At 44.5% G+C, this 25,088-nt stretch overlaps 1 protein-coding gene and 1 long non-coding RNA gene across 10 annotated transcripts in view; one reads left to right on the top strand and one right to left on the bottom strand.

The window, feature by feature from the left end:
• The window catches only part of PITPNM2 (phosphatidylinositol transfer protein membrane associated 2), a 1,944,277-nt gene that overhangs the window by 107,381 nt on the left and 1,811,808 nt on the right, over window positions 1–25,088 (top strand). The gene's annotated exons all lie outside the window — the stretch shown is intronic.
• LOC138492486 (uncharacterized) overlaps window positions 1–25,088 on the bottom strand; it is a 218,443-nt gene that overhangs the window by 50,903 nt on the left and 142,452 nt on the right. The window lies entirely within an intron of this gene.

Here is a 25,088-nt window from a genome sequence, read left to right as displayed (position 1 = left end):
TGCAGGGACAGGCTGCGTACTGCACTAGGTCAAAAATAAAAATATGTGTTTTAATCAAACCATAAATCTTTCATCTAGTAGAGAAACGGGGGGGGCTGTGCCTTTCACCGGGCACTCAGATGTATAAGCCAACTCTGCATAACCAGTAATATTATGCACAGTAATGATAAACTAAGAAAACATGTTCATGCTGGCTCTGCCAGTATACGCCAGTATCCCCATGTATCAACATGTTCTTGTTGGCTTTGCTCTTGCTGCTGCATAAATGCTTGCCAAACTCCTGCATTGCCATGTAAGAATACTCTTCATGGTGACTTGTTCCCCTCAAGGCTAGTAAAACATACAATGCTACGGTAAGGAAACATGTCCTTGTTTGCCTGCACAAATGCCTCCACCCACCATGTTAGAACACACATCATAGTGGCCTTGCCCCTTATGTGAGTAAAAAGACATCATGTCACACAAAATGTCCAGTCTGCACGTCCTCTTGCGCTATAACCATCCCACCCAAAACCCTCCCCATGAAATAACATCAAGTTGGCTTTTCCCACAAATGCCAGTACAATATGTAAAAAAAGTCCATGTTTCAATGCCCCTTGTCCAGAGCCTTACCTTTCCCACAAAATGCCAGCGTGACCAAACCTTTATCATAGATGCCCAGATAAATATGCCATGTCATGCCACAGAAAGAAAAGGCTACACTGGCTGCACCCAGATGTTGGTCTAGCCAGGTGATAACAATTATCATGCTTGCTTCATCAGAGAAGCCCAGTAAAAAATGTCAAGCTACAGTAACGACTGGCTAGACTGGCTGTACCAAAATGTCAGTCTCGCCACATAATAACACATATCATGCTTGCCTTATCACAGATGCCCATTACACATTTTTAGTGCACTCCCCTCCACACCCACACCTCCACCCATCCCCTCTCCCTTTGCACTTGTCCTCTCTCCTCCCCTCTATTCCCCAACCCAAGAAATCAGCTCATGTGCCCAGCATTAAACACAAGCACAGATACCTTCAAACACCATTCACTCACTCTCACACACACTACATAATACATATAGACACACTTACATGCGTGCACACATACATACAAACGTACATCAGAACATGCAACACCCTCACACATTTACAAAAAAACATTTTTCCTTCCCTTTGATGAATCTGTCGCTCTGATGGATACTTCTTCAGGCAGGCCTCCTGCTCCTGTGCTCCACGCCGACAGGCACAGTTCCTGTCCCGCACAGAGCAGAGAGGCCAGAGAGAGGCCTGTTGTCGAATTTCTTCGTATGTCACTTTGACTTCAGAAAGAAATAATTTCCGTTCCGATTTGAAAAGAAATAATTTTTCCAGAAAGAAAAATGTATTCCAATTGAAATAATTTATTTCTGAAGTCAAAGTGACTTGTGAAAAAAATGAAATCTGAGGGCCCTCACCCCCCAGGACCTGGGGTGGTTATGCCAATGCCTACTGTCCGGCACCTTCCTGCTTACATCTGGCAGGCTCTGAACCCACCCCCCCGGAATTCAAGAAAGATCATAAGATCCTGCTCTTCAAGGAACACTTTACTGACAAATGAGGACCATAAACTGACAAGGCCATCCCCCTGCTAGGCTCCTCTGCCTTTATTGTGCAGTGCTTCATAGCTGTCTAACTAGCTTTACGCTATATGAATCACATACATACATACATAGCTTGTGTAATTTTCCGTTCTGGTACCATGCCTTATTTTTGCCACCGAAATACTTTTAAATTAATAATTAATAGATTTATTCGTGAGCATTTTAATTATAACTATTTTCTTTTATGAAGTAATTTTTTAAAAATATTTTAGACTCCATATGAATACACAACATCTTGTTTTTTATTTTTAATATGTGTGCAAAGACTGGACTGGCAGGATGTTACTGAAAATGGTCAATGGTACTCCTAATGTAATTTTCCCTTTCTAAATAACGTACATCTACAAGTACCAAAATGCAACGTGATGAGTGCTTAAAATTCAGCGCTAGCTTTACAGCTTGCAACTAACAAGGGGCACCTTGTCCTTATTATTATTTATTATTTGTAATGAGAGCTGCAAGCCTAAGGGCCTCGGAGCGCCAACAAAAAAACAAAGTACACAAAAAGAAAAAAGTGACAAGAAAATCAGAGAAAAGACTAAGAAACAAGCAAGAAAAAAAACAAACAGACGAAAACTAAAACAAAGAAGTCTTGAGATTCTTTTTAAAAGAAAATATAGACGGCACACGGCCGATACAAAAGATCAGGCTGTTCCACAGAGATGGTGCCGCAATGTTGAACAACGTGCGACTTATTCGTTGGAGTTTGGAATGACCCACTTCCAGGTGTAAGGGGTCCTGAGAGCGAAGGACATTTCCGTACTCTTGAACCTTGATCCTAGTAAGATGGGCAAGTGCAGAGTCAGGTAAGGATCTATGATTAAGTGAAGGAATCTTACGTTTAATGCGGTCTTGAACAGAGAGCCAGTGCAACGAACACCTGGAAAAGGTGACATGCTCCTGTCCAAGAGGATTGCAAATGATACGAACGCCATCAGTTTGAATGACCTGTAACTTGTTAATGCTGGCTTGAGAGGTCCCTAAAAAAGGCGATTACAGTAATCAAGCTTGGAACAAATGCAGGCACGCCCCAATGTGGCCCAACTGAGGATCCAAGGTAGTCAGTGTGAATATTCATGGATAATAAGAGTCTAAATAAACCCCCAGTGCTTTACCTTTCGGCGGAATAAATCTGGCTGACTTTTATGGTGTCTATATCATGATCCCCATTAAATTGAAAAGGATCCTGGGTATTGTCTGCGTAATTAGTATAGCAGACGCCCAGCTGATCCAAGAAGTTGAATAGTGGTCGGGTACATATATTGTAGTGGGTAGGTGCAAGGCATTAACCCTGAGGTACTCTACAAGGACGTGCAGTGGGGAAGGCTACAGAATCATTCACAAGGACATTGGTGGTCCTGTTAAGAGGTAACCCTTTCAGCTGCAGAGCGAGAAGAATGAGGGACATTAGAAAGTCTTTCCACCAGAATGGGATGATCCACCATGTCCAATGCTGAGTAAGATCAAGCATCAGGAGGAGGGAAGTATGTCCCTTCTCTAAAATCTTTGTGATATTAGATTTCAGATCAATGAGCGCCGTGTCAGTACCATGACGTGCTCGAAAACCCAGCTTATCATGACTGGGATGTTGTTAGTTTCCAGATAATATTGGACCTGGAGATACGCCACCCTATCGATGATCTTCAGGAGGAATGAAACACAGGCCTGTAGTTATTGGCCACTGTGGCGTCCAGAGCTTCCTTTTTTAGTGGAGGTATATTCCATGTAGTTTTGAAAACAATCAGGAACAATAGAAGCATCAAAGGAGGAGTTACTGATTTTTGTAATAATGGGAATCAATGCATCAAGCCATATCTGTATAATCGAAGCGAGATATACATCCCTCTTACATGAGGTAGGTTTGATTGAGCTGAAAACCTCTCTGATAGGATCTTCAGAAACACGGTGAAAAGGAAGTGCTGTAGAGTCAATAATGGAGCATGACTTGTTTAATTGATAAGCTGTTGGCTTGGTACCATACCGTGCAAGATTATTTGTATCATTTGTACCGTGCAGATGAAGTTTTGCCAGCATCTTGTGCTGCTTGGCACCAAATAGTTTCCTTAATAATATCAGCATGTGTTACTTATTTCCATCAAGTCCTTTAAGAATTGTAAACAAATCCTTGGTAGCCATGTTAGCAGAGCTGATACGTCATTCATAATGTCATTTTCTCGTTGATGATGGCTTTCCTATAGTTGCCTGCTGCAGTACTATAAATGTCGTTGTTCTCAATTGTGGGATCTTTACTCCAAAATCTTTCTGCAGATCTCTTGACTCTACTTAATTTAACAAGATCTGAGAAATGCAGACTTTCACTGTCACTTGTTTGAGGCTCTTCTTTTTGACATGAGCTTGAGATCTTCCCTACTACTTTAAATACACATATGCAAAAGGAGCTGTGATAAAGTCACCTGCTTTCAGTTATTCTTTGACGCAGGCACATTGCTCATCTTTCTACACCATGAGATTAAATATGTCGTTCCACATGACTAATTAGTGGTTTATGTGCCAAACTAGCAGAGGTCGAAGAAATTGAATAGACAACGTATTATTTAAGCAATAAGCCGAAAGCCGCGGGGGCATTACCGAGTAAGGTAATGCTCCTGCGGCGAGGGGCTTATTGCTATTAGCACCCCGGCCCACAAGACTGGGGTACGAATAGCATTGTTTTTCTATTCCGAAACGCAGTGTTTCGGAACAGAAGAAAAAAATAATGTGTGAAAAAAAAATGGCCACCGGTGAAGGGGAAACAGAGTCCATTTTCCCTTTCCATGGCAGCCATCAGGAGCAGACGTGCTGGGGACAGAGGGGTTCCCAACACATTTGCTCTAGAAAAAGGACCAAAAAGAAGGAAAGTGGGGTTGGGAGGGCAGGGAGGGGATTGTTTGGAGGGGCGGGGTGGGGGTTCAATGGAGAAAGCACTTATGAATCCCCGGTGGGGGAGGATGGCAGCCTCCAGCCGTGTGGTGGCTCGGAGCAGGAATTACCCTGTTTTGAGCCTCCTCATTGGCTGAGGGGCTGCCACACCCCCCTCCAGGGATATGAAGGAAGTAGAAGTAGAAGATTCGAGGGATTCTGCGTCGGGTAAAGCCCTGGTGAGGGCCGATCAGATAGCGTGTAGCAATCCGATTGTCTCTCGCCAGGTACAAATTGTATTTAGTTTTTGTTTTCTTGAATGCAGTTGTATATAAAGCAGCCCATTGGGAGCCCTGCTGTGTTTTGACTTTGAGAATCAGATGGGCCTGTTTAATCACTAATAACACAACTTTTAACACATCTCTCGGGTATATACGAGGGTGCAGGGGCTAGATTTTCTGCTGAAAAATGTCTAACTCATTGCTGTATTGGTGACAGTCCGGGACTAATAATCAAGTGTTGATTAACATACAATAATATAATAAATAATTGTAGTCCAGCTTGTGACCAACCGGAGGGTGATCCGGGCTCCACACTTCAACAGGAGTTCGACCTCTCTTCACTCGGCGGGCCCAAAAGGGACTAGAAAAACAGCAATGAATCTCTGTCTGCTCGCGAACTGTTTGGTGGATATCACTCACACTGGAATAATGTTCACCTTCCCAGCAAGCGACGTGCCCTCTGTAGACTTCAATGGTGTCACCGTCCCTGCAAACCGCCATCACCTCAGTTATTGTGCATCTCAATTGACTTTCAATGGATCATCCGGCAACAGCCTCTGGCCGCTGACTTGACCAACAAGGTTAATGTAATGACCCCCTTTCACATCAAGCCCTGTCCAGGAGAATACGTCCGTATTTTCCGGTACTTTTGGATGCTTGCAATGTTATCGACAAGCTGGTGTTCTAAGGCAGGGAATACTGGCTTCTGGACGTGGGTTTCGACAAGCTGGTGTTCTAAGGCAGGGAATACTGGCTTCTGGACGTGGGTTTTGCACGAGCGCGTTTTGAAAATCAATAAACATTTTAATAAATGTTAAATATAAGCCCAGAGTCGCCTCAATGCTGAATTGATTTCTTTCCGATCTCATCCCGTTTCTATTCTCAAGTTTGAGAACAGAAACCTTGCTTTGGCAAGTCAAATGCCACTATTGCTGCTCCTGTCAGGTGCAGACGCGCGTATCTTGTCATGGCACGGTTATTTTTCTGGGTAGTTAGTGAGTTGGGTGTAGTGTAGTGCTCATTATTCTGGGTAGTTATTCTGGGTTGTTAGTCACTTGGGGCTGGTGTACTGCTTATGCTGGATAGTTATTCTGATAAGTTAGTGGCTGGGAGGTGGTGTAGTGCTATTATTCTAGGTAGTTATTCTGGTTAGTAAGTGATTGTGGGTGGAGAAGTTCATATTATTATGGGTAGTTAGGGGCTGTGAGGTAGTGTAGTGCTTATTATTCTGGATAGTTATTGTGAGTAGTTAGTGACTGGGGTAGTACAGTGCTCATTATTCTAGATAGTTATTCTTGGTAGTTCGCGACTGGGAGGTGGTGTAGTTATTATTCTGGGTTGTTAGTGGCTGGGAGGCAGTGTAGTGCTTATTATTCTGGATAGTTATTCTGGGTAGTTAGCAACTGGGAGGTGGTGTAGTGCTTATTATTCTGGGTAGTTAGTGACTAAGTGGGGTATATCACTTATTATTCTGGATAGTTATTGTGGGTAGTTAGTGACTGTGAGGTGGTGTAGTGCATATTATTCTGGGTAGTTATTCTGGTGAGTTAGTGATTGTGGGTGGAGTAGTGCATATTATTATGGGTAGTTAGTGGCTGGGAGGTAGTGCAGTGCTCATTATTCTGCATAGATATTTTCGGTAGTTAGTGACTGGGGGTGGTGTTGTGCTTATTATTCTGGATAGTTATTCTGTGTTGTTAATGATTGGGGGTTGTGTAGTGCATATTATTCTGGGTAGTTAGTGACTAAGTGGGGTATATCACTTATTATTTTGGATAGTTATTCTGGGTTGTTAGTGACTGTGAGGTGGTGTAGTGCATATTATTCTGGATAGTTATTGTGGGTAGTTAGTGACTGGGAGTGGTGTTGTGCTTATTATTCTGGATAGTTATTCTGTGTAGTTAATGATTGGGGGTGGTGTAGTGCATATTATTCTGGGTAGTTAGTGGCTGGGAGGTGGTGTAGTGCTTATTCTGGATAGTTATTGTGAGTAGTTAGTGACTGGGAGGTAGTACAGTGCTCATTATTCTAGATAGTTATTCTGGGTAGTTAGCGACTGGGAGGTGGTGTAGTTATTATTCTGGGTTATTAGTGGCTGGGAGGCAGTGTAGTGCTTGTTATTCTAGATAGTTATTGTGGGTAGTTAGTGACTGGGAGGTGGTGTAATGCTCATTCTGGATAGTTATTTGGGGCATTTAGTGACTGGGAGGTGGAATAGTGCTTATTATTATGGATAGTTATTCTGGGCAGTTAGTGACTGGGAGGTGGTATAGTGCTTATTATTCTGGATAGTTAGTGGCTGGGAGGTGGTGTAGTGCTTATTATTTTGTGTAGTTAGTGACTGGTAAGGGGTGTAGCACTTATCCTTCTGGGTAGCTAGTGACTGGGAAGGGGTGTAGCACTTATTATTCAGGTTAGTTAGTGACTGGGGGGAGGTGTAGTGCTTATTATTCTGTATAGTTATTTTGGGCAGTTAGTGCCTGGGAGGTGGTATTGTGCTTATTATTCTGGGTAGTTAGTGGCTGGGAGGTGGTGTAGTGCTTATTATTTTGTGTAGTTAGTGACTGGGAAGGGGTGTAGCACTTATCCTTCTGGGTAGCTAGTGACTGGGAAGGGGTGTAGCACTTATTATTCAGGTTAGTTAGTGACTGGGGGGAGGTGTAGTGCTTATTATTCTGTATAGTTATTCTGGGCAGTTAGTGCCTGGGAGGTGGTATTGTGCTTATTATTCTGGGTAGTTAGTTACTGGGAGACTGCACAGTGCTGATTTTCCTGGGGAGTTAGTGACTGGGAAGGGGTGTAGTGCTTATTATTCTGGGTATTTAGTGAATAGGAGGTAGTGCCGTGCTTCTTATTCTGGATAGTTATTCTCGGTAGTTAGTAAATGGAAGTGCAGTGCTTATTATTCTGGATAGTTATTCTGGGTATTTACTGACTAGGAGGTGGTGTAGTGCATATTATTCTGGGTAGTTAGTGACTAAGTGGGGTATATCACTTATTATTTTGGATAGTTATTCTGGGTTGTTAGTGACTGTGAGGTGGTGTAGTGCATATTATTCTGGATAGTTATTGTGGGTAGTTAGTGACTGGGAGTGGTGTTGTGCTTATTATTCTGGATAGTTATTCTGTGTAGTTAATGATTGGGGGTGGTGTAGTGCATATTATTCTGGGTAGTTAGTGGCTGGGAGGTGGTGTAGTGCTTATTCTGGATAGTTATTGTGAGTAGTTAGTGACTGGGAGGTAGTACAGTGCTCATTATTCTAGATAGTTATTCTGGGTAGTTAGCGACTGGGAGGTGGTGTAGTTATTATTCTGGGTTATTAGTGGCTGGGAGGCAGTGTAGTGCTTGTTATTCTAGATAGTTATTGTGGGTAGTTAGTGACTGGGAGGTGGTGTAATGCTCATTCTGGATAGTTATTTGGGGCATTTAGTGACTGGGAGGTGGAATAGTGCTTATTATTATGGATAGTTATTCTGGGCAGTTAGTGACTGGGAGGTGGTATAGTGCTTATTATTCTGGATAGTTAGTGGCTGGGAGGTGGTGTAGTGCTTATTATTTTGTGTAGTTAGTGACTGGTAAGGGGTGTAGCACTTATCCTTCTGGGTAGCTAGTGACTGGGAAGGGGTGTAGCACTTATTATTCAGGTTAGTTAGTGACTGGGGGGAGGTGTAGTGCTTATTATTCTGTATAGTTATTTTGGGCAGTTAGTGCCTGGGAGGTGGTATTGTGCTTATTATTCTGGGTAGTTAGTGGCTGGGAGGTGGTGTAGTGCTTATTATTTTGTGTAGTTAGTGACTGGGAAGGGGTGTAGCACTTATCCTTCTGGGTAGCTAGTGACTGGGAAGGGGTGTAGCACTTATTATTCAGGTTAGTTAGTGACTGGGGGGAGGTGTAGTGCTTATTATTCTGTATAGTTATTCTGGGCAGTTAGTGCCTGGGAGGTGGTATTGTGCTTATTATTCTGGGTAGTTAGTTACTGGGAGACTGCACAGTGCTGATTTTCCTGGGGAGTTAGTGACTGGGAAGGGGTGTAGTGCTTATTATTCTGGGTATTTAGTGAATAGGAGGTAGTGCCGTGCTTCTTATTCTGGATAGTTATTCTCGGTAGTTAGTAAATGGAAGTGCAGTGCTTATTATTCTGGATAGTTATTCTGGGTATTTACTGACTAGGAGGTGGTGTAGTGCTCATCTTATTCTGGATAGTTAGTGACTGGGAGAAGGTGTAGTGCTTATTATTCTGGAGAGTTAGTGACTGGGATGGGTTTAGTACTTATTCTGGGTAGTTAGTTATTAGGAGGGGGTCTAGCGCTTATTATTCTGGGTAGTTAGGGACTTGGCAGTGGTGTAGTGCTTGGAGCAGACAAGCAGAAATCTTGTGCCAAATGTTACACAATGGTTTTGCGGGATAGAGTCGCATCAGAAGTAGTTTGTGATGCGTGTGGTTCCACACAGCGTTATTTGTGCCTCTTGTTCCCCCTGTGTCCACCTTCACAGTAATAATAGTAGCCAAGGCATTTGAACACATACAAAGCACAAACATGTAGGACTGTTAGTCATACAGCACACTGACCCCTCAGAATACTCTCCCATCCCTGTCCTGGGATTTCAAAGACTGTGTGCAGCAAATGTAATGCAGACCCTCTAATTTGCATATGTATTGACATTAGGGATGTACTGAATTGAAAATGTACTATTCAGTCGAATACGAATACTCGTGCCAAGTATTCAAGCCAAAGCCGAATAGTGAGGTGAATATGTGTGTATATAACAAAACGTGTTCTAGCACACCATAAACACTACTACGGTTAAAAATAATTAAATGTTAAATGCTAAATGTTAAAGGTATTTGTACCGCGCACCATCACCAACGGAATTGGTCCCCAGGCGCTCAGGCGGATCTGTAAACAATAAGGTGGGATGGGTTAGTAAGGTGAAGAGGGAGTAGGATAGTGGGAGGAGTGGTGTTCTGTTGGCAGCTTGAACTCGGTATACACCGGGTGCTGAGCTTTGGTGCGGGTATTGGATCGGTGACAGTCCGCATGTGCTGTTGCTCCGGTTTATGTGTTGTTGCAGTGTTGTGAAGTGCGTGCGGCTTGTGGTGCGAGAGATGGTTTTGTGAGTTTTTGAGTGAGATAAGTATGCAGAGTTTGAGGTTGTATTGGTTAGTGGGTTACTTGACCTTTAGCATGCTAACATTCAAAGTTCTGTCCAAGTGTGGCACTTGCTGGCCCTCACAAACCCATCCGGACGCGGCGCAGGCCAATGTCCAGAACTCCATCCAGGTGTGGGCATGCCAACATTCACAGCCCCATCCAGATGCGGCGCAGGCTGGTGTTCACAGTTCCAAGTGTGGCACACGCTAACATTCAAGTTTCATCTAGGCGCGGGCATTCTATCTTTCAGTCAAATCCTATCTAGATGCGACGCAGGCCAATGTTCATAGTTCTATCTAAGTGTGGACATGCTAATATTCACATTTCTATCCAGACACGACGCAGGCTAGTGTTCACAATTCTATCTAAGTGTGGACATGCTAATATTTATTTACAATTCTAGCTAAGTGTGGGCATGCCAACACTAATGATTCCATCCGGATGCGACACAGGACAATGTTCACAACTGTATCCAAGCGTGGACATGCTAACATTCCCAATTCTATCTAAGTGTGGACCTGCTAATATTCCCAATTATATCTAAGTGTGGACATGCTAATATTCACAGTTCTATCTAGATGCGACACAGGCTAATATTCCCAGTTCTATCTAAGTGTGGACATGCTAATATTCACAGTTCTATCTAGATGCGATGCAGGCTAACATTCCCAGTCCTATCTAAGTGTGGACATGCTAATATTCCCAATTCTATCTAAGTGTGGACATGCTAAAATTCACAGTTCTATCCAAGTGTGGACATGCTAAAATTCACAGTTCTATCTAGATGCGACACAGGCTAATATTCCCAGTTCTATCTAAGTGTGGACATGCTAATATTCACAGTTCTATCTAGATGCGATGCAGGCTAACATTCCCAGTCCTATCTAAGTGTGGACATGCTAATATTCCCAATTCTATCTAAGTGTGGACATGCTAAAATTCACAGTTCTATCCAAGTGTGGACATGCTAAAATTCACAGTTCCATCTAAGTGTGGACATGCCAACATTCACAATTCCATCTAGATGCGACGCAGGCTAACGCAGGCTAGGACAACCGATTACATGTTCTCCCATGTTTATTTTTAGAGCTTATATTACAATTAAGTTTTTGAAATGCAACTGAAATAGACCATAGTAACACCAGCAAGCTAGCAACTAGCCTCCAGTCCCAGAAGCCAGCACCCAGACCCAGTCTCGTAACACCAGCCAGCACCCAGCAGCCAGTTGCACCAGCCAGCCCCCAGCCCCACCAGCCAGTCCCACCAGCAACAATCCCCCAGTCCCACCAACAAGTCAGGTCCCGCCAGCCAGCACACAGTACACAGCCCTCAGTCCCACCTGCAAGGCTCCAATCCCACCAATCAGCCAGCACCACCAATCAGCCAGCACCCAGCCCCCGGTCGTAGCAGGTAGTCCCACCAACCAGTCCCCGGCGGCCCATGTGGTTCAAAAGAGGTGATGTGTGAGAAAGTCATTTTTTGCTGGCACTGCCCGAGAGCCAAGCCCAGGGACCCATATGGTGGGAAGGAGAGATCAATTGGCAGGACCAGGTCAGGGGGCCTTGAGGCAGGGTGGCGGTCTAGAAATACAGTGTGCTACCAGGGAGCCAAGCACCATAGCCATTATGTTGGAGGACATATACCAGGGCAGGGGGATGTGGGAGCAGATCCTGCATGTCCTATGAGGTCGGGAAGGGAGCAAGAAAGTTTTACGCAAGAGGTCCCATAGGAGCCAAGGTCATCCGCTATTAGGTCCGGGGAGGAGGACATATTCCAGAGCAAAGCAGGGAGCCTAGGGGGAACAAAGCCTGCCAGCCGCATGACATAGGGAGGCGGCCAAAATAACACAGTGAGTCACCCAGGAGCCAATGCCGGCAGCTCTTGGGGTCAGGAATGGGATGGAGCAAGCAGGCACAACATCCCATAAGGTGGGGCAGCAGCCGATAAGGTGCGGCCGGTACAGCCAAAGTCACTGGCACAGAGATGATGCTGTGTCTTGCTGCTCCCTCTTCTTCCTCCCGGCTACTGCATAAGAGTTAGGGAGCATTTTCTTCAGTAGCACGAGCCAACACCCAGTACACAGGCAGGCAGCCAATAAGCAAAGAGTTTGTTTGGCTGCTGCCTCGTCCATAGTCTCACTCTCTATAATTGGTGGCCATTTCTCAAACAGGGCGAAGAAAGCTAATCATAGAAAGAGGATTTACTGAACTTTGGCTTTGAATCAGAAAACCAGGTAGTTATTCAGCAGGAACCGAATACCGGCATTTCAGCTGAAAATCGGCCAAATACTGATTCAAAGCCAAACTTTGGTAAATATCTAATTGACATCACCAGAAGTGACACTACAAAGGGGGCAATCAGTCTTTGATACTATGCGGCATTATCATTAGTAGTGTGTCATTAAGAGACGTTTCCATCTATAAAGCCATGAGCCAAATAAGTTTGTGGTGTGCAATATACAAATGGTCACTATTATTGTAAAAGTAGCAACCCTATAGTCTAGCTAGGGTTTTCCTTAGAGGAAAATCTGCAAACTGAATCACTTTTAGGGACTCCCACTTTTGGCAGACAAGACACAATGAGGTTAAACATTGATCCTGGATCACACAATTTGGTAAAGTGGGGAAACTAGAATTTCGTCTTGTTTTTTAAGCACTGGACCCAATATCTTCCCAGCTTTAGTTCATATAAGTATGTTATGGTTTGGGGTTCAAGAGCTTAAATATCAATGTGTTAATAGCAATGCCTTGAAAAGTCCACAAATGACATAAGAGGCTAGCCTGACATTAGACACTTTGGTATAGAAACAACCTGAGCAAATACATATGATTAGAGCTTCATTTCCCTCATCCTGCGTGTAAGATTAATGTAGCAGCCTACAAAGGTATGTGAACCTGAACACATCTCTTTTGGGTTATGAAACTGTACTAACAGTGAAATAGGGTGACCAGACGTCCCGGTTTTCTGGGAAAGTCCGGGGAAATTGCCCTCTGTTCCGGAGTCCTGGGATTTTTTTTATTTTAAAAACCCTCTCTGGGGTTTGCAAGGTGTGTGGGTATAGTCCCGGTTTTTGCCAGGACCCGATTTTGAAATCCCAAAATCGGGTCCCAGCGCAACTCTTCTTGCGCGAATGGGGCAGTGAAATGCTTTTCATGCCCCCATTTCCTCACCCTTCCCCTCCCCGGCGCTCTCCTTCAATGAGAGGAGTGTGCCTGTGAGCACACACCCTCCCCACCCTCCGCAAAAGGCCAGCAACATTGAAGTAGGACTGCAGTTTTATTTGTATTTACGGTAGTCCACTTCTAGGTCTATGCCCTGTGGGTTTTTAAAGTTTTTTTTTAAAATCTGGTCACCTTACAGTGAAATCAAACGCAACACGATATGAGGTCCTCTACTTGAGACATTCTATCACACAGCTTGCAGTGGTGTGCTCCACCAGCGTTTATTATCACTCTCCAGTCACACCTCTTAAGGGATAAAACCCTTCCCCAGGCACTGCTCTGCCTGGGCCATCAACCTCTAATCGCTCTCATTGTAATGCTCTGCTGACACAAAAGGGGGCTCCTGGACCACTGCTCTTCCTTGTGCTTTGAACGATCACGGGGGAACGCGTGAACTCCTGGCTGGAAGGCTTTGGACAGCTTATCCTGTTGCAGAGGAGCAAAGTCAGGACTTTAATGCATCCCACACAGGGTGTGTGCGGAATGCAGAACACAAACCATTGCATTGGGACAGTCCTGCAAAATATGGGACTGTTGCCCCCCTAGTTGTGCCACCCTCTTGCTCCTTCTCACTTCTCCTCTACCAACTACATGTCCCCTGAACTTTAAATAAAAAAAGTGCACAACACTGCGTCCATTTCGTCCATCCTTCTGCAAGGTCGCCAGATGTTTTGATGCAGCCTCTGGCTCTCGGGATCTGCCGCGTCAAGGGTAACCGGGGAAACCAACAACGTGAGTCTATGGCTTCCTCGTCTTCCATTGATATGATATATGATATGATATTTTATTTGTATCGCGCTCGTACACAATTGAATGAAGCTCGAGACTCTTCTGGATCTGGCAGCTCCCGCTCTAGAAACGAGAGGGGGTTTTCCCCATCGTCTTGTGGGTTTGCACGACTGCCACTGTGGAGCCCTTGGTAGCCAACACCATCAGAGGTTCTGGGTCAAAAGCGGATGAGCCCTCGCTAGCCGGTGGCTGTCATGCCACTGAGTGCTTAACGGCGCTTGTCGGCATTGGATATCATTTCGTTTTTTGCTCTGTGTCCGTGATTCTCAGCAGATCCGTGTCCTCGGGCACAACCTGACCAGCTGGTAGATGATGCCTAACCATCCGACGAAACATCACTGCCGGGAGGCATGTGTTGGTAGTGCCATGATGTGTATTGCAATAGTCACACCACATGTGACACGGTTCCAGCTTCAGTACGAATTTGGAGAGGTGGCCTCTTTAGTTTGGCCTCTTAGGTGGTGCTTGCGCCCCCTATAAGCCGAAACTATTGCATTAGAGTACAGATAGGGCAAAATGGTGCATGAGGAGGAATGCAGAGCTTGTAGGTGTTGTTCGGTTATGTGCCCACCTATTGACTGCCCATGGTCATGCTAATCCCTATGGCCATTGCCACCCAGTGCCTGCCCAGCCCGCCCAAAACACGCCCTCATGGAAACTCATTGAGCTACCTTTAATCTAGCCTTACCCTTAAACTTGGCATGCAAAGTCCCTACCAGTGTTTCTTCAAAGCAGTCTTTTGAGAGTTAATAACTTAATTAGATCTGTTAAAGCACTACTTGTGTAATAAAAATGCCTTAACTAGGTCTGTCTTCAGCCACTCGATGTATAAGCACTATGCATGTCCTACACTGAAGTCCTGTAAAAAACAAGCACTGGCAAAGCCAACAGTTTTGGCTTCTGTAAAAGTATTGGGCATTTGCCAGGAACTGCTATTAGATGCCCAGGTACTCGCACCATTTTGCACCTGCTACCATCAATGCAGTGCCTGGCAAGTGCCTTTCCCATGCCTACAGAAAAGCCTAAACTGCTGACATTAGCAATGCTTGTTAAATAGCATTTTTGATACTGCCCATGAATCGTTCTTCTAAGCTAGGGATGACAACCTGCAGCTCTGTCAATGTTTTCGACTATGACTCCCATGATCCTTCACCATTGACTATCCTGGCTAGAGTTGATGGGATTTGTAGTCCAAAACATCTGCAGATCCAAAGGCTGTAAGAGCTTTGTACAAGACCACATTGGAGTGATTTTTCAGGGATGTAAATTCATGTGGTCTGTAAATGACTGAAATTCCTTGCCACAAAAAGGAGGCCGATTGTCAGTTTAGACTCCTTATTGAATTCTGGGATTTTGTTAGCCACTGAGATAGACAACCACTTGAATGTCATCCTAGATCACTAGCAGGTACTGATCAGAGGGCAGAGGGCCAGAGAAATTGACCACTTGCCTATCTGGAAGTACCTCTGGCAAAGGCAGGCTTATAATTAAATACATTTGAATATTCAAGCAGGGGTTCTAGAGCCTCCTGTGCTTGTTCTTACTAAATAAAAAAACGATGCTGCAATTGGCATGCGCTATGCGTCTCTTCTGTAATAACGCCTGTACATTAATGATTCAAGTTAAAGCTTTAGACCAATACGCTGATACTTCAATTATAGAGAATCGCAACTATTGCATAATTTGAGAGACATAAGTCAATATGGTCTAAATTGATGGGCTTTTCAGACCGTTTCTTCTTCGGTTGAATCTAAAGAACAAATTTTATGTGCATTGTTGCAATTTTCTATAGATTTATTTATTTTTAACATTCATTAAGTGTGCTAAAACCCGAAGGCATCAAGGCGCTAGTTACAACAAGACATGTTACACTTATGGGGCACTGACCCTCATGGTGTGTAGGCTTGACCACATCTGTAGTAAGCCCTCCTAGAGATGATTCTGCCTTTAGGGCCGTCCGCAATCCTATAGATAATGAAAGGAGATGATGAACAGAAGACCCCATACCCCAAGGACAAGGCTCGACAGTCTTTATTTCTTTCACCGGGGGCTGGGATGAGGGGGAAGGGGGGGAAGGCCCGTAGAAGGACGGCAAAATAAATAGCACAATTGGCTAAGAAGTGCAGAAGGTGGGGGAAGAAACGTAAGATCTGGGTGACAAAGGCCCAGACCTTAGGATTGAACCTCATCCCTTCAAATGATGCAGGTTTCATACTCTGGGTGGGTCTCAGGTGGGAGGGCGGGTGCTCCGACAGGACCTTAGGGTTTCAACTACGACACATACAAAACGCTCTCTCTTTGGTGCCATGCCTTTCCGCGGCGTTCTGCATTAGCCAACCCCTTCGCAGTGGCATCCTATGGTTTTCCTTACCCTTGCTTCACATCCCCGCTCTGCTCTTTAGGAGCGGGTGGCCGAGCTTCCACCTCTTTACCCCCTGTGAAGTCTCCCAGTGCCTCCCCACCTCACAACTGTGTACTCCATTCCTCTTCCTCGTCTCAGTGCTTTTTCCCCGCTCGTTCTATGTGGCGAGGGTGTCGCTCCCTCAACACCACTTGTTGTGCCTCCCCACTGACCCGCACATACCGGTCTGATGTCTCCCAGTGCCTACCCCGTTCATCGCCGACTGCTTCCATACTCTGCCTGGCCTCAAAGCCACCTTCTGTCCATCATCTCGGATTCAGTCTACATGTGCGCACCCTTCAGCCTCTCTGCTTGACCCGGATGCTGCGTTGTGCTTCCTGCTCCGCTCCCAGCTCCCGGTGCCTTCTCCCGATGGTCCGCCCCTACAGCTAGAATCGTCCCAGATGCTGTGCCACCAATGTGCTTACTAGGATGGGCTGAAGTCCGGCTGCGCAAGGGTCTGATCTACGGGGACCTAATGCCTTAGTCTACATCATGTCACTATCTAAAAAATATCAACAAATATACCATGCAGGGGTGCACTGCCAATTAAATACACGTATTGTTCTTGTATCTACTTAAGGTGCCTTGGGTAAATCCTGTGCTTAAGAACATAAGACAAACTAACACCAATTGTCCATCCAAACTGAATGGGAAACCCAAGTCCCTCCACTCGGACAAAACCTTCCATTTAGAGTCACCCCAACAAAACAAATTAGTTTGCCACGTTCTCTCCAATAGATAAAGTGCTGCATATTTATTCAAAACGTATATACATTTGAGAAGAATATGTTTGAACAATTCAAATCAATAAATTCAATTTAACAAATCATAGTAGTTGTGTTGCAATACAAAGTAGTGTTTTTTCAGATTACACGTGCATTTCACAATCCCATTGGATACATTATCAACCAACAGTCCTCTTTGTTTTGAGAAAAAGAAGATCTAATCTCATGAATCCTGATATGACTTTTCTACTCGTAACGCAACACGATGCGTTTCGGATATATTTTCCTTCTTCAGGTCAATTGGAACTGCGTTCCCATAATTACGAATACATTAAACCTCCATGATAGAATTGTGTGTGGTGTTTGGTTTCTGGAATTAATATCAGTGGGTGGGCTAATGATGTAGGACAGTTGAAGACTACGGTTAGTTGTCTCTCAAATTGAGCTGAAAGATTTGACTGGTGAACTAGCGAATATATAATTTATTTGTAATTTTAGGGAACCTTTCAAATTCACCTGAAGAAGGATAATACATCAGAAACGCGTTCTGTTACAAGGGCAAGCGAAGGGCAGAGTGTACTGGCTTCTCCTAAATTATTATGTTTAAGATGAACTGATCTCAGACAAAATGGGGTTTCTCCTCCCACCCAATCACAAACCTACAGGTCAACGTGACTCGTAAGCACCTAATGAATATTGCTAAACCTGCCACCAAGGTGCCAAGAGGTTAGAAATCAGTTCTTTATTAAAGTGATGGTCCAGCAAAATAAAATTCTTGGGTAGCGAAAAAGCCAGCAGGTGGAAGAGGAGAGGAGTTAATTGGGGGTTATTTCATTTAAGAACCAGATTGCCTAGAGGGGACCACGTTGGTTGGCTCCTATGTGCAGTTGAAAAGTGAAGTGTTGAAGAAAGGCACACACGCCCCCTTCCACCTCAGTTTTACATTAGATGGGCCGTTCTATGCCCAGTTTGCCCTAGGCCCTAGCAGCACCGTCCCCGGGGCCGATGCACGTGTTCACCCCCAGCTCCTGCTCCTTCCGCCCGTCGCTACTGTTCCCTCTTCTATGCTAACCCCCAGACTGCTGTTGCTTAGGTCTCTCGATTGCCCCCCCTACCTCATTGCTCGGTCTTTGCCCCTATGCTATACACTTCAACACAAGCTACTCCCCATCACTCTGTAAAGCGCACCTTTGCTTTCCAAAGCTAGGAGTGTGTGCTCAATAACCACCTCCCCAAAATAAAGTAGGACACGTTTAAATGCCCCCACAATTAATGACCGCGGGAGGCATTGAGAATGGATTGGTACAGAACCCGCTGTCTATTAACATGTGTAAAAGTCAGGCGGATTCCACGGGAATCCACCGGTTTAACGCCAGAAGGAAAACACGTGCTGATGTTAAAGCATGTGCTGTTTTGAGGACGAGCGGGGAAGCATGACACCATTTCTCTATTCTGTGCCCCGACTCCACCTCAAAACAAACATTCACATATTAATGAAAAAGGTTAGCAACCCGTGCGTAAAACCCTGTAGTAACACCTCCTTTTAACAATCAATGGAACCCCTGAGACTTCATCCGGATATTAGTAACTCGCCTCATAGCACTTCGAAGCAGCGTGGAGACCCTATTAAGCGCTATAGAAAGGGCAGCGGTCCTTGAGGTTTGCAGATTATGCGCCCACGAGGCAATCTCTTGCCCTTAGAGTCCCCGTACATTTCACCCAGTCTCGCAACTATTCCAGGCAAAAGATGTCAGTCCAAATGTTGGCTAAACACGCCCTGTACAGCGCTCCGCTGCTCTCGAGCTAGGTCTGCGCTTTAAACAATCAAAATACAAATGATAGCGTCTCTCATCTGTAAAAGAATGTCTGGGAACCAGGAACGAGTCTCTGGCGGTCTACTGAGGTTGTCATATGGGGTGGGTGCTCACGCGACACGGATGGGAGACACCCCTGCCTCACCTCCGACCCCTCTCATACATGAACGCACGAGGAAAGCTGCGAATAACAGACCACTATGCTCCATGTTTGAGCTAACTTTCAATGGCTTCTGGAATGGAAGAGTTGGGATTTGCCTTTCAACCTTTTCAGTTGAAATGGGCCCCGAGCCTCCTGTGGGGCGGAGGGGGAGTTCCAGCAACTTCCCACCATGTTGGCAGTCTTAAGACACAGCAACATATTGCTTTAATTCAGGATATTAAATGTGTCCTTTGCAGCACACACATTACAGGTTGCCTTTGCCGCCATCTCTTCGTGTATCCCCCAAAACATTCTTATCACCTCATTGCCTTTTAAACACGGTTTCCGCTACGTTAGTCCCTTGCTGACAAAGAGTGATTAATAGCTTTTCAGTGGATATTTGGTGTTTCAGCTCCCCGCTCACTGCCTATCTCGTGATAATCAGAAAAACAAAAGTGGTGATGGCTGGAAGGTTTAGAATGAATCTAACCTCTGGTCATTGCTCTGGGCAACCCTCCAGACCATCGTTCCTGGCTTGGAACACCTTAAGTAGAAAATAGGGGATACAAATAAAAATACAAATAGCAAGGCCCCCAAAAATCCACTTCTGTTGTTCCATTCTTGCACCATCAACATTCACTAGCAACATGCATCACGGAATGCCCCTTTATCCGATGTCTGGTTGCGGGCTGGGATCTTCAAAGACTTAATTCCCTGAATGACCCCTATAAGAGGACATTGAGGCAATGCTAGGTATCAACATCAAAGAAAGGGACACTCTACAATCCTTATTGCTGAGGGGGAGGGGTAGAACAAGACCATGAGAGCCACTGGCTCTTTTCTTTTAAACTGATCTAATGGATCTCTGTGGCCTCAGTGGTTCTCCTCATAGGGGGTAAGCAAGGTCATTGATATTACTTCAAACTGGCCTATACCGGTGCACTAGTGTGGCCATATTTTCTAACAGTGACCTGCCATTATTTTGTATTGGCATTATGAGGAAAGTTCACAGGAGAATGTTTGTATGTGGCGGTACTGGCTTACATTGGTGCAGCCACTATGGATATGTTTTCTGATGGTGGCATGGCATCTTTTACTAACATTATGGGTAGCCAACATGATAGGTGTTCGTCTAATGATGGGTGTTCATTGGTGCAGGCAGCATGTACATGTTTTCTTACAGTGGGCATTGCATTTTTAATGGTATAGTAGGAAAAGGCAACATGAGGATACATGTTCTTATGTGGGGCTAGGGGGTTATTTGTGCCGGCAGCATGGACATGTTTTCTTACCATGGCATTTTCACTGGAATTACTGACAGAGTCATGATGAGTGTTCTTATGTGGCCACAGTGGCCTACGTTGTTGCAGTGTCTGGACCTGTTTTACTTTCAGTGGCATGACATTTCTTTACTGCTATAATAAGCAAAGCGAACAGGAGTATGCTCTTACATGGGGATACTGGCAGGGCCAGCATGGATATGTTTTCTTATAGTATACTGGCATTATGGATTAATCAAACATGAAGATGTTCGTATGTAGGAATGCAGGTCTATAGTTGTGCAGCCAGCCTGGACATTTAAAAGCAGAGCCAGAATGAAAATATCTTTATACACTGGCAGAATACTGCCATATATTGTGGGAAAAGGTATTATGAAAATGTGTTGGCCAATGCTCCAGAAAATGCTACTTGGTACTCTTGGGGACTTGGCATGTATTATATTTTTTCATGTTACCCTACAAATCTGATTGAAATCTGTCTTATTACCCAGTTTTCACAGAAAGTGTGGTGTAAATTGCACCACTTTGACTCATCATTGTACAATGTTCTCTGGAGGAGAGCCCCTTCTCCCCCTCGAATTCCGCATGGTTGATTTGGACCTCCTCACTAGGTTTAGGACCTTCCCATGAAGAAAAATCACCTACTGCCACTGGAGGATACAGTTGAAAATGCTCTCAAATAATGTATGCAGCACCCCAACATCAGTATAAAATGTTGGATTTACCATGAAATGGCAAATATCAAAAATCTGCCCATGTTTGTTTCATAGACCAGGTCAGATAGCCAATAAAATAACTCTGTGGGTTCATGTGTGGCCTGCAGGCCTTAGGTTCATATCAAGGCAAGTGAGGCCTGTGGTCCTCCACACTGGCACAGCGCTGCCCCGGCCGGCGGCCTCTGGAGCTGTATCGGTTACTCCAGCGGCCTATACCCTTCTGATGATCTCTTCCCATGCGGTGCAGCACGGGCTGGGTAGTGCTGAATTCCAACCACTGCACCCTTTTGGTGCACCCGGAAAAATTAACAGCGCTCTCAACTCAGTGAACAATTTGTCGAAGAGATAGATTGGTACAAATTAAAACATTCTTCATTCGTTGGGCACGTTACTGGAAAAAAAAGTTGCCCGTACAAATTGACTTCTCGTGAAAGAAAGGAAGCCGGCAGGGGCGGTTACCAGAGACCGGATTGCGAGGGGAAAAAAAGAGAAATCGATTTGGAAGTAAGAATCTGTATTCCTGGAACGCGTTGGGCCGCGTACTGCCGGCTGGCTAGCTGGAGCGCACGCTGTGAACGGGATTGCTTCTAGAAGCTTCTGGGAATTCTGTGCTTCCGAACACGCCAAAGTACTGGAGGATGAAGTCTGGGCCGGCCACGGGGCATAAGACGGTCTTGGGCACCAATGAAAAAGTGGCCCACAGTTGCAAATGGCAGTTCATTCCTTTTGGGACAAACTGTTTGAATAGTACCCAAGGGGAAGTTGAAATGCAATGCAAATTGTGCATTTTAAAGATTTATTCAGCAACACTGGTCAAAACTACTAGCCGCATAGTGAAGTAAATCATCAGACCCACATTGGCCAAAAAAAGTGGCCCACTTTTACGTCAAAAACTGGCCTGCACCAGCATTTTGCTTTTTTGGTTCTGGTATTGCCCTATAGGCCAGTCCGAGCCTTGATAAAGCCAGCCACAGTGCATGCTCCCCCAAACTACTCACCGATAGACAGGGGTGCCCCTCAGCAGACGGGGGACGGTGGTGGGAGGAGGGGTGGGGGGCAGCGAATTGCACCGGGGTCATTTACTCTTTTGCGTCTTTGCTGGGACTGTCAACATTTTGTATTTGTATTTATTAAATTTATAGAGCGCTTTACTCCAAAAAGCTTTATACCAACTGGATACATGGAATAATAACATGCGTGGCAATAAGGTCTATTTATTTATGTATGTATGTTGCTTGTATAGTGCTTAATATGCTCCGTGCCTTCTTCAGAGCGTTTAAGAGGGAGAGACCAGAGCTAAGGGGTCAGTTCATAGAAAGGAGGCGTGGAATGTGAATTTATAAGGGGAGATCAGGGTATAAAGCTGAAGTTATGCCCAGTCTGCTATGTGCACGCACCTTGATGCAGATTTTTTTGGGGTGGGGATTTGTGGGGTGTCGATTTAACAGCAGTGATCCATCCTCGGTCTGTTGTGGGTTTCAGGAGCTCTCTGTATGCTACAGAAGGCTCCTCTGTAAGTTGGGGTTATGGACCTTCTCCAATACCCATGCGAGTGTGGGAGTAAACTCCCCTGAAACCGGAAATGCATGTTGGTTAAAATAATCTGAAACATTTCACAAAAAATGCACAGGCGGGTAGATGGGAGGGGGAGGTAGGACGTGGTCCAAGGATGTTGTGTGGAGAGGTGGTACCACGTGGAGCTGATAGGAAGAATTAGCTTAAAACCAAGCTATTGAATTTATTTTTCGGGTAGAAAGCAAGGAGAAAGTAATCACACAGAACTGTGTGTGTAAGTGGTAGAGTCAAAAGCGATGAGAACGTAATCACACAGAACTGTGCTTATAAGGGGTAGAGTCAAAAGCACTGAGAAAGCAATCACATAGACCTGTCGAAAGCATTAAGAAAGTAACTGCAAAGAACTGTGCACTTAAGGGCTAGAGTCAAAAGGGTTGAGAAACCAATCACAGAACTGTGCGTGCAGAGGGCTAGAGTCAAAAGCATTGCAAAAGCAATCACATAGACCCATCAAAAGCACTGAGAAAGCAATCACATAGACCTGTCAAAAGCATTAAGAAAGTAACTACAAAGAACTGTGCATGTAAGGGCTAGAGTTAAACGGGTTGAGAAACCAATCACAGAACTGTGCGTGCAGAGGGCTAGAGTCAAAAGCATTGCAAAAGCAATCACATAGACCCATCAAAAGCACTGAGAAGGCAATCACATAGACCTGTCAAAAGCATTAAGAAAGTAACTACAAAGAACTGTGCATGTAAGGGCTAGAGTCAAAAGGGTTGAGAAACCAATCACAGAACTGTGCGTGCAGCGGGCTAGAGTCAAAAGCATTGCATAAGCAATCACATAGACCCATCAAAAGCACTGAGAAGGCAATCACATAGACCTGTCAAAAGCATTAAGAAAGTAACTACAAAGAACTGTGCATGCAAGTGGTAGAGTCAAAAGGGTTGAGAAAGCAATCACAGAACTGCGTGCAAGGGCTAGAGTCAAAAGCATTAAGAAAGTAATCACATATGATATGATGTGGCATGCATAATGCGCCTTTACATATGTGTTTCTAGAACTGTGAGTGTAAGGGCTAGAGTCAGCCCTACAGATAGCGGGTGCATCTGCAACTTGTACTCCCTAAAAATAGCCAAATACTCCCAAAAAATAAAAATAGGTAGTAAAAATACTTCCACCAAAAAGTAGGAAACAGATACTTAGCCCCTTGTACCTCTGTTTTCACACACCTAGTACAACAGGAAGGAACTACTTCTTCCAATCAGGCAGTAATAAGGATAAGCATGTATTGTGTAATCTGCATGAATAACAAGTGCAAAGAAATAATTTTTACAAAAACATTTCTGTTTTCCAGATTAAACATATTTTTACTTGCTTACAAAATACTCCGATTGGGAATTGGACTTACATTTGGACTCCCTAAAAATCATTTTACTCCCAACTTTAAAATATAGGGAGTACAATACTCCCACTTCCAAATCATATCTGGAGCACTGGCTAGAGTCAAACGCATTGAGAAACCAATCAATGAACTGTGAGTGCAAGTGCTTGAGTCAAAAGCATTGCAGAAGCAATCAGATAGAACTGTCAAAAGCATTGAGAAAGTAATCACATAGAACTGTGAGTGTAAGGGGTAGAGCCAAAAGCGTTGAGAAAGCAATCACAGAATAGGGTTTACATGGTAAATTTAAAAGCATTGATAAACTAATCACACATAACTGAATGCAAGTGGGAGAGTAGAAAGCATCGAGAAAGCAATCACATAGAACTGTGAGTGCAAGTGGTAGAGTCAAAAGCATTGATAAAGTAATGTTATGTTGTGTCATTGTGATTTATACCAGGCACTGCTGTCATTCTCATTGTCTCCAGGTGCTCTGGTGGATCTGAAAAGAAAGGAGAGCTGGGAACTCTTAGTGCGATAGAGACGGAAAGTGCTTGAAAGCTTTGATGTGTTGTTGGTAGCTTCCATTTGGATAAAACGGTCAGTGTGTTTTGGGTTTGTTTTTAGTTGATAAGGGTGTTTGTTGTAATAGTGTGTGTGGGATGATTAGTGTGTAGTTGGTTTAATTTTCTGTAGTGTGTGGTGTTTATATGAGGGTGTTGAGTGTATGAATTTTGTGGTGGTTGTTGGTTTCTGCTGTGGTAGAGGACTATGTGTGTTTTGTTTGGTGTTTGGCACAGAGTATGAAGGGCATTGGAAAGTATTTAGTAGGGTTAATTAGTGATGTTAGTAGTCCGTGAGCTTCTATGCAATGCTTATGTTGGCATGGCAGGGTTCATATTGTTCTATAGTGGTTTGTGTTAAAATGCCTTATTTTGTTGAGGCATCCAGGTTTCGTTTAGCTAACTTTGGTTGTTTTGGGCGTTTCTCTTGTGTTGTGCTGGCCATTTCCCATGGACCGTGTTTCCTGTTTAGCTTGGTGGGTTAAAGAGCCATGTTTATAGCAATTTGCAGGAGTTTAGGTGGCTTATGTTGTTCGTATTTCCTTGGGGAGTGAGTTCTATATGCCTGGCAAGATGCAGGAGAAAGAATGCTGATCCACCAAATGTCTGCTTTGG

Source organism: Ambystoma mexicanum, chromosome 10 (genome assembly GCF_040938575.1).
Source record: "Ambystoma mexicanum isolate Mex_15411 chromosome 10, UKY_AmexF1_1, whole genome shotgun sequence".
Lineage (NCBI taxonomy): Eukaryota > Metazoa > Chordata > Amphibia > Caudata > Ambystomatidae > Ambystoma > Ambystoma mexicanum.
Note: the sequence above shows the minus strand (reverse complement) of the source record. Positions and strands in the feature narration are given on the sequence as shown.